This window comes from Rhinopithecus bieti, unplaced genomic scaffold, assembly GCF_001698545.2.
Source record: "Rhinopithecus bieti isolate Rb0 unplaced genomic scaffold, ASM169854v2 scaffold_26546, whole genome shotgun sequence".
NCBI classification, from domain to species: Eukaryota; Metazoa; Chordata; class Mammalia; order Primates; family Cercopithecidae; genus Rhinopithecus; species Rhinopithecus bieti.
The window spans coordinates 343998-353185 of NW_016812367.1; the positions used below are offsets into that span (position 1 = coordinate 343998).

General features: G+C 51.9%; 1 protein-coding gene across 12 annotated transcripts in view; it reads left to right on the forward strand.

Annotated features, from left to right (window-relative positions):
• The window catches only part of COL23A1 (collagen type XXIII alpha 1 chain), a 359675-nt gene that overhangs the window by 238126 nt on the left and 112361 nt on the right, over positions 1-9188 (forward strand). The window lies entirely within an intron of this gene.

The window sequence follows — 9188 nt, forward strand, 5'->3', positions numbered from 1 at the left end:
TTTTTTTTTTTTTTTTTTTTTTTTTTTTTTTTTTTTTGAGACGGAGTCTCGCTCTGTCGCCCAGGCTGGAGTGCATTGGTGAGATCTCGGCTTACTGCAAGCTCCGCCTCCTGGGTTCATGCCATTCTCCTGCCTCAGCCTCCTGAGTAGCTGGGACTACAGGTGCCGCCACCACGCCTGGCTAATTTTTTGTATTTTTAGTAGAGACAGGGTTTCACCGTGTTCGCCAAGATGGTCTCGGTCTCCTAACCTCGTGATCTGCCCGCCTCGGCGTCCCAAAGTGCTGGGATTACAGGCTTGAGCCACCACGCCCAGCTGACTCACGTTTTCACAGACTGTACCAGAACATAGTGGCTCCTGCTTCTGGGGAGGCCTCAGGAAACTTACAGTCATGGTGGATGGTGAAGGAGAAGCAGGCACATCTTCACGTGGCAGAGCAGGAGAGAGAGAGCGCGAAGGGTGAAGTGCTACACATGTCTAAACAGCCAGTCTCATGAGAACTCTCTCACTGTCATGAGAACAGCACCCAGGGGATGGTGTTAAACCATTAAAGCCACTCCCATGATCTAGTCACCTTCCACCAAGCCCCACCTCCAACATTGAAGATTACAATTGAACAGGAGACTTGAGTGGGGACACAGATCCAAACCATATCACATAAGAAAACCCTGTCTCTACAAAAAGTAAAACAAATAGCAGGGCATGGTGGCATGTGCCTATAGTCCCAGCTACTTTTGAGGCTGAGGCAGAAAGATCATTTGAGCCCAGGAGTTGGAGGCTGCTGTGAGCTATGATCACCACTGCACTCCAGCCTGGGCAACATAGAAAGACCCTATCCCAGCAAGCAATACAATTTTTATTTGTCAATTATACTTCAATAAAAATAGGGGAAAAGAATTATAAAACTGGGGGAAAAAAAGGTCAGATGATATAAAACAGTATCGAGCAGGAAAAGTCCAACCACCCCTGTGCTTCAGCAACCAAGCTGCCTTGCCTGGGAGTTACCAGTCACCTCTGCATCCTGGGCAGGGTGTTTTAGGCTCTTGCAAACAAACACATATGTAAATACAGTCTTTTCTCCCTGTTTTTTTTTTTTGTTTGTTTTTTGTTTTTTGTTTTTAAACTCAGTGGTAGCACAACACACACAGTTTTGTCTCCTGTTTCTACATCATGGACTATCTGAGATGTTTTGTCTCCCAAATGGAATGTCTTTTGTTTTTTGTTTTTTGTTTTTTTTTTTGAGACAGAGTCTCGCTCTGTCACCCAGGCTAGAGTGCAGTGGCCGGATCTCAGCTCACTGCAAGCTCCGCCTCCCGGGTTCACGCCATTCTCCTGCCTCAGCCTCCCGAGTAGCTGGGACTACAGGCGCCTCCCACCGTGCCTGGCTAGTTTTTTATAATTTTTTTTTCTTTAGTAGAGACGGGGTTTCACCATGTTAGCCAGGATGGTCTCCAATCTCCTGACCTCGTGATCCGCCCATCTCGGCCTCCCAAAGTGCTGGGATTACAGGCTTGAGCCACCGCGCCCGGCCGGAATGTCTTTGTTTTTTTGAATGCATTAAATGACATTTGGGTGAGTGCATGGGAGGGATAAATTCCTAGATGTAGACCTGCTGGGTCCCCGCGTCTGTGATGACATAGCTCTGACTCCCATCCAGGGAGAGAGATCACCCACACCCCAGCCTCCTCCGTGCTGCTGAGGACGTACTTCCCAGGGCCCTGCTAAGCCTCATGTGACTATTTCTTTGCAAGTGGGTACTATTTCATGTTACCGCTTTATCCTAAGAGATGCGAAGCCACGTCCCAGGAGAGAGGTCGTTTGCAATTCTCTGTGACTAAAGGTGAGTTGGGTACGTTTCAGAGAAACTTGCATTTCCTTTTCGGCAAATGGCCCAGTCCTGTCCTTGGGTCACTCTTCTGCTGGCTATTCACCTCTTCCTCACCGATTTGTAGGAATGTTTTAAGGAAGTTTTCATATGGGTTGGAAACATTTTCTCATGGTTTTATACTTTTAACTACTTTGGGGGGTTTTGTTGTGTGTTTGCATCATGAAAAAAAATTTCAATGTATTCCCATTTATCAGTCTTTTATGGCCTCTGAGGTTTGTGTCAGATATAAAGGGGCTTTCTCAAATCAGACATAAAAGAAATTTATAGCTTTTTTTTTTTTTTTTTTTACTACTTTTATAGCTTCATTTTGCTCCATTCTTTTTAAAGGCTGCATAGAGTTTCATTGCACGAGTATGCCGTAATTCACTTCACCGATCTCCCATTATTGGTCTTTGGAGTTGTTTCCAGTCTTTTTCTATTAAACGTGACGCTGCAGTGCTTCCCCTCATACATCATGCTTTGTGCATATGTGGAAGTATCTCTGGGGATGAATTCCTCAATGTGGAGTTGCTAGGTCAGAGTGTGTGCATTTGAGATTGTGAAGTGTGTGTTGCCAGTTACCTTCTGAAGACATTCTCATATATTTGCCCCTTTCAATGGTATGTGAGAGCAGCCAACTCTCCTTTTCTCAAGTGGGAAATACTTCCATTATTTTCTTCCCAAAATATTCAGTGTGAGGAGGATGGACAGACAGACATGCCGGGCCTCGTTCTACACAAGTGTGAGAGATGGAGACTCCCCTATCAGCAGCCCTGGGGAGCAATTATGTTTATCTCATCTTATACCCGGTGAGCAGGCAGACCACTGCACTCAGAGGGGCATTCTTAGACAGAGAATGCATCTTCCAGAGTTTTTAGCCTATGTTGTCTATTAGGCCATGAGAAACAGATCTCCCTTGTCTCTTAGCTGGGTGCAGCATTCCTCTCTGGAGAGAAGGTAAAGAGGTTTCTCTTTGCTGTGTATTGAAAAGAGGTCAAGAGGAGCTGTGCTTCTATATTTTATGCATTAATTCAAACTCCTCTTTACAGTGAACTGTTGCTCCTTATGAGAACTGTAAGCGCAGTTGCTCTGAACACCTCAGGTCATGGGGGTTTGTCTCATCTCCTTCCTTCTCCCCCATTTTCATTCTTCAGCAGAAGTTCTCACGTCATTGGCTGAACTCTATTTTTGTTTGTTAAATTTCTTTAATAGCATTTCCATCTTGCTAATTTCAAAAGTGGTCGTTTTATGTGTCTCTTCTTTTAAGAGAGAAAAGATCCAAAGTGCTAAGGTGTGTGACAACTGCTCCATAGCTCTGCCCACTTGATCCAGCCACAGAACTGCCTGCGGCTTCTTGGTGAGACCAGGACAGCGAGGGCGATGCCCACCCCACAGGGCCACCCGAGAGCTAAGCAGAGAAGCCGGGATGAAAGTGTCTGGCTTAGGGCCTGTGCCTTAGTCCGCTAGGGCTGACGTAAAATCCCACAGACTGGGTGGTTTCCACAACAGAAAGTTACTTTCTCGAAGTTCTGGAGGTTGAACATCCAAGACCAAGGTGTCATTAGAGTTGATTTCCAGCGAGGCCTCTTCCCAGCTTGTAGGCAGCTGCTGTGTTCTCACCTGGCGAAGAGACAGAGAGTCTGCCCTCCCCTCTTCTTACAAGAGCACCAGTCCTTTCGGGTTAGGGCCCTACCTTATGACCTCATTTTACTTTAATTGCCTCCTTGAAGGCCTCATCTCCAAATACAGTCACAGTGGGGACCGGGGCTTCCACATATAAACTGGAGGAGACGGGGGCACAATTAGTCCAAAATAGCCTGGAACACAGAATGCAGCCCAGAGGCTGTGCACCTAGAAATCAGCGCTGTCCCCCGCAGTATCAAATCTGAGATCCCCAGATGACCCCAAACCTTGCCCCAGCCTGTGCTGCCACCTCGTGTCTCCCCGACACTCCAGACGCTGTTTTCTGTCTCATCCTTCCTGTTAAAGAAACAGTGGGGCGAGTGCGGCCTCACTGGCCCCTGGGGGTCCTGTGGCAGCTCACCAGCCCTGCGGGTCATTTCTATGCTCGTTGTTTTCACCGAACCCCCAGTTCCCTGGGCAGAGGCTGCTGAGGCAGGTCCCCAGCAAGGCTCACCGAGGCTCTAGTCCACTGTGCACACGCGTTATTGCCCATCCAAAGGTTTGCTTCCTGCTCCCCGCCCTAACCCGCTGGGTAACTGTCAGCACGGGAGGCTGAGCCTGCTCTCCCTCACTCCTCCTCTTGCTGCCTTTCTCCCACCTAGATCTTTCTCTAAAGCCAGAATCCCCCTGCTCACCTCCACACCAGCTGCAGCTGCACCTTATTGATCGTGAGCATCCTCACACTCAGAGGCCCGTCTCCCTGTCTCTGTTGCTGGGCATGAGTGCTGTGCCACACCGCAGGGACAGTCAGTGGAGCTGCAGAGCACGGCTTTCCTGCCTGAGCAGCCCTGGGGCTTTGGCCGTCTCAGAGTTGGCAACCCCCAGGAGACCGCCCCCGCTGGCCCTGTCCTTGATAACAGGCAGGAAGTGGTCCCTCCCTGGATGGGAGGATTCCGGCCTGGGACATGATTGTTGGATAGATAGTTGCTGTCGGACCGTTCTGCCCCTTAGTTTGTTAAAAGTGAGGGTCAACACAGCTGGCCCGGAGTCAGGAAGAGAGGCTTGCGTGCTGCAGGGAAAGGCCCTTGGACAAGAAAAGTGACCCAGCTTCAGTCAAGGCCAGGGGAGTGGAGCGGGCAGGCCACACACAGGGCCTAACAGGCTGGCGTGGCAGCAGGGCTGCTCAGGGTCTCGGGCAGCCTTGTCCATTAACAGATGTCCCCCAGCAGAATGAATCACTCCGCCTTCAGTGCTGTCATCGCAGCGTATCCACACTTCCTCTGTGGCTCTTGGAACCCCGGGTTAGACTTATCTGGTGAGGAATCCCTGGGGCAGCCACAAGCTACCTTTGCCTGATTCCTCCCCACATTGTGAGTCCTGACATTGCGCTGGGCCCACCCACCCCTCTGTTCATCCAGCCTTGCTTCCTGACTGCTCTGCCCTAGACGCCGTGCTGGGTGCTGGAGTACCATGCCGGCCACTCCCCAACTTCCCGCAGCCACACAGCCAACTTGCTGTGCACCAGGCACTGTGGTGGCTGCTGGGGCCCTAAACCAGCTGTCAGAGGGTGAGCGGATGATACCCAAGCGCAAAGGACTGAGATGGAGAAATAGAAGCATGCTTCAGAGCCAGGCAGGGCTGGGAGCAAGAAGGAGCAGAGGGGCATGACCAGGAGGGCATCCTGGAGGAGGTGGCATGGGTGCTCGGCCTGAGGACTGAGTGGAAGCTGACTGTGTGGGAAAATGCTCAATGTAATTGTAGGCAGGGGAACAGCGTGGCACAGACTTGATGTCCCTGGGCACAGCCAGCTTGCATTGTGACCTGATTTAGGGTACCTGGAGAAGGGGCACAGAGAGCCTGAGGACCTTGAAGGCCGGGAGACTTGATAGGAGCTGAGACCTTGGGTGCACATGCACTGGCACCTCATTGGGGGTGGGAGCTTTTCCCGAGTCCAGCCCTCCCTCTGCAGGCCTGGGAGGAAGAGAAGACCCCAGGGAGGTGCCAGAGGTCCCCCGCCAGTCAGGGTGCCAGGGAGGTGCCAGAGGTCCCCCGCCACTCAGGGGCCACCACAGGGGCGGCCTCCTCTAGATCACACCCACTAGTGGAGCTGACGCCACACATACCTCCCCCCACCCCACCCCTGCAAGGAGGAGCCTGGGGCCCAGGTGAGGGTTGGGGGAGCCTGGTAGGACTTGGCCCATCATTAATTCATGCAGTCAACAATCTGGTGTTGAGTCCATCTTCTTGGGGCTCCCATGCTACCACAGGGAGACAGAAGACAAAAAAAAAAAAAAAAACCTCCCATTACATTGGACGGTGATAGTGCCATGGAAAGATGAGGCAGGAAGCGGGAGGCACGGGAGGCCAGGCGTGGGGCGTGGGGGGTGACTCCGCCTAGGGAGGGCCAGGTGTGGGGCGTGGGGGATGGTCCCGCCTAGCGGAGGGCTGGAGAGGACCAGCCACTTTTTTTCTGCTGCCAAATCTATTGTGACTTTAATAAAGTGAGAAAGGAAACCAGTCACAGCATCACCCGGGTTATCGACACCAGTATGAGTATCCTGGGCGCCCGCCACAGTGGGCCTCTGCCTCCTGCCAGTCCTCAGTGGGGAGGGGCTTTCTCCTCCCACCTCTGTCACATCTTTCAGCTCGGGTTCCCCTCACCCAGCCGCCTGTGCCCCTGTTATTTCTCTGGTCCCAACTCATTGTTGGTTTTTACCTTGGGGGAAAAAAAAAATCCAAGTGTGGAAACCTCTTAATACAAACCAGATGAGGGGCTGGTAAAAATGTTTTTCTCCGCGTCAATCACCCGAGTTCTTGCTGTGCTGAGAATTTGGTAAAGCCCTCATCAGCTCTACCAAGCATCCCTTCCAGACTGCCCAGCAAGACGCAGGAAAACAATGCCACCTTCCGTGTGTTCAGCAGAGCACCTCTTCACATGCGTGCACCCCACTCCTGCTTGGGCTCGGGTGGGATTTGGGGGTCGGCCTATGCTGCTGATGCGGGGCGGAGGAGGCTGACGCTCTGCAGTGGGGGGAGTTGCAGCTCTGAGTTGGGTCCCCCTCCCTGCTGGGGGTTTGGCCTGGGCCATGTGCAGAGCGTGACTGGGCCTCAGATGGAAGGGCTGAGGAAGGGCTGGATTCGGAGCAGGTGGAGTGGCAGGACCCAGGACCTCTTGGAAGTCCCCCCCTAAATCAGACTTAAGAAGGTGGAAGCCATTGGCACCCATGGGGGCCTGGTCCTGGGAAGGGGCTCTGCAGACCCCTTTGCCCTCCTGAGGCGGAATGCTCTACAGCCAGGCAGGGAACTCGGCCCAGAAGCTGGGTAGTAAGTGGGCATGAGGCTGTTTGTTAGCGGGGAAGCCGCTGTTTTGGCATGCCTGCTGGCCCAGCCCTGCTCGGAGCCCTGAGGCCACACACGCAGCCCTGACTGCCGAGGGAGGTAGCCGTGAACATTGAAAAGGACCAGAATGTAGCATGACAGGGCTGTGGTGGGGGTGGGGGACACAGCACAGGGCCTTGACCCTGCCAGGGGCAGTTCAGGGTAGCCTTCTGCCTAAGGTGTCCCCTCCTCAGTAGGAAAAAATAGCCATTAGCAATGGGGTAGAGGAGGAGTTCTTTTCAGCAAAATAAGAAGAAAGCAGGTGATGATAGCTGAGAGTCGTCCCAGGTGCGTGGGAACACAGAGGTCCCTGCGGGTGGCAGAGCTCCTGGGAAGAGCCCCCGCCAAGCCCTGGGCAGCAGGTGGGGGGGGCCAAGGCACAGCCAGTGTAGGCTGGCGTCCGTGCAGCTGGAGCTAGATGGGAACGGGGTGGGGGTGAGGTGGCAGGGCAGCAAGAAGCACATGTAGGCACAGGAGACCCCTGAGGTGTACGGCTGGGGCTGGGAGGCATGAATTCAGGACAGGGGAAGATGATCAAAGTTCTAGACCACTCCTCTAAGTTTCTAGAACCGTGCTGGCCTATATGGTAGTCACTAGCCCATGTGGCTATTTAAATTTGTTCCGGTGGTTTTTTTTTTTTTTTTTTTTTTGAGATGGAGTCTCGCTCTGTCACTAGGCTGGAGTGCAGTGGCGCAATCTCGGCTCACTGCAACCTCCGCCTCCCGGGTTCAAGTGATTCTCCTGCCTCAGCCTCCCGAGTAGCTGGGACTACAGGTACCCGCCAGCATGCTGGGCTAATTTTTGTACTTTTAGTAGAGACGGCGTTTCACCATGTTGAACAGGATGGTCTCGATCTCTTGATCTCATGATCTGCCCGCCTGAGCTCCCAAAGTCCTGGGATTACAGGTGTGAGCCACCACGCCTGGCCCTGTTTTTTATTTATTTATTTAATAGAGATATAACTCAACATAAAATTCACCATTTAAAGTGTATGACTCAGTGGTTTTTAGTATATTCACAGACTGTGCAGCCGTCACCACTGTCTGATTCCAGAAAGTTTCCATCACGCAAAGAGAAGCCCTAGCAATCCCTTCCCATGCCCCTCCCCCAGGCTCTGGCAACCCGGCGTCTGCTTCTTTCAGTCTCTCTGGATTTGCCTGTTTGGGACATTTCCTGTGAGTGGAACCGTACACAGTGTGGCTTTTTCACCTAGCATGTGTTCAAGGTTCATTCATGGCTATTTAAATATAAAAAGTTAAATGAAATATAAAGTCTAGTCCTTCGGTCACACTGGTCATATTTCAGGTGCTCCATGGCCACCTGGGCTTTTAGTTTCCATATGGATGGCTCAGCAGACGTTTCCATCCTTGCAGGGAGGTCTCAGGCCAGTGAGGCTCCCAGTGCCTCGGTGCACGGTGAGGACAGGGAGGAGGGGGAGGCGGCCTCAAGCAGGGCCACCAGACCCTGCTGGGCCTCAGCCTGCTCACCAGATGGGCATGGACTCGTGGTCCCCTTTTCAGGTCCCTGGAGACCGTAAGGAGCCCCATCAAGGATTTTTGCTATTTCACAAGCTCTGAGGAAAATCATGCCTTGTTGAGGAATCAGCCTCCCAGGCCAACCCAACACTGGGGCACTTGGATTTCCGCTGGAGCTTTATCAGCCCAGTGTGAGGCTGGTGTCTATCTGCAGCCTTCAGAGGCTCCGACGGGCTGCTGCATATGACTCTGATTAATCACGATGGGAAAATGAGTTAGCTGTTGCTGCGTAAACGCAGCTTGGGACACGTGATCTTTTCGGTGGGAAGGAAAAGAATGAACAGGGAGCTTGTGTGATTGATTGCAGCGTCTACAGGCAAAACCGTTATTAGCATTCTTGTTGATAGCCTTCAAGAGTCAGATTTTAGGGAAGTACGTGAAGGGGCATACATAGAAACATGCATATATGTATATTAAGACACATGTACATATGTGTGTTTAACTTTAAAAGATCAATTTGTGGCCGGGCACGGTGGCTCACACCTGTAATCCCAGCACTTTGGGAGGCCAAGGCGGGTGGATCACCTGAGATCAGGAGTTTGAGACCAGCCTGGCCAACATGGTGAAACTCTGTCTCTACTAAAAATACAAAAAAAATTAGCCAGACGTAGTGGTGGGCACCTGTAATCCCAGGTACTGGGGAGGCTGAGGCTGGAGAAAAATTTGAACCTGAGAGGTGGAGGTTGCAATGAGCCAAGATTGCACCATTGCACTCCAGCCTGAGCGACAGAATGAAACTCCTTCTCAAAACCACAACAACAAAAATAAATAAATAAATAAATAAA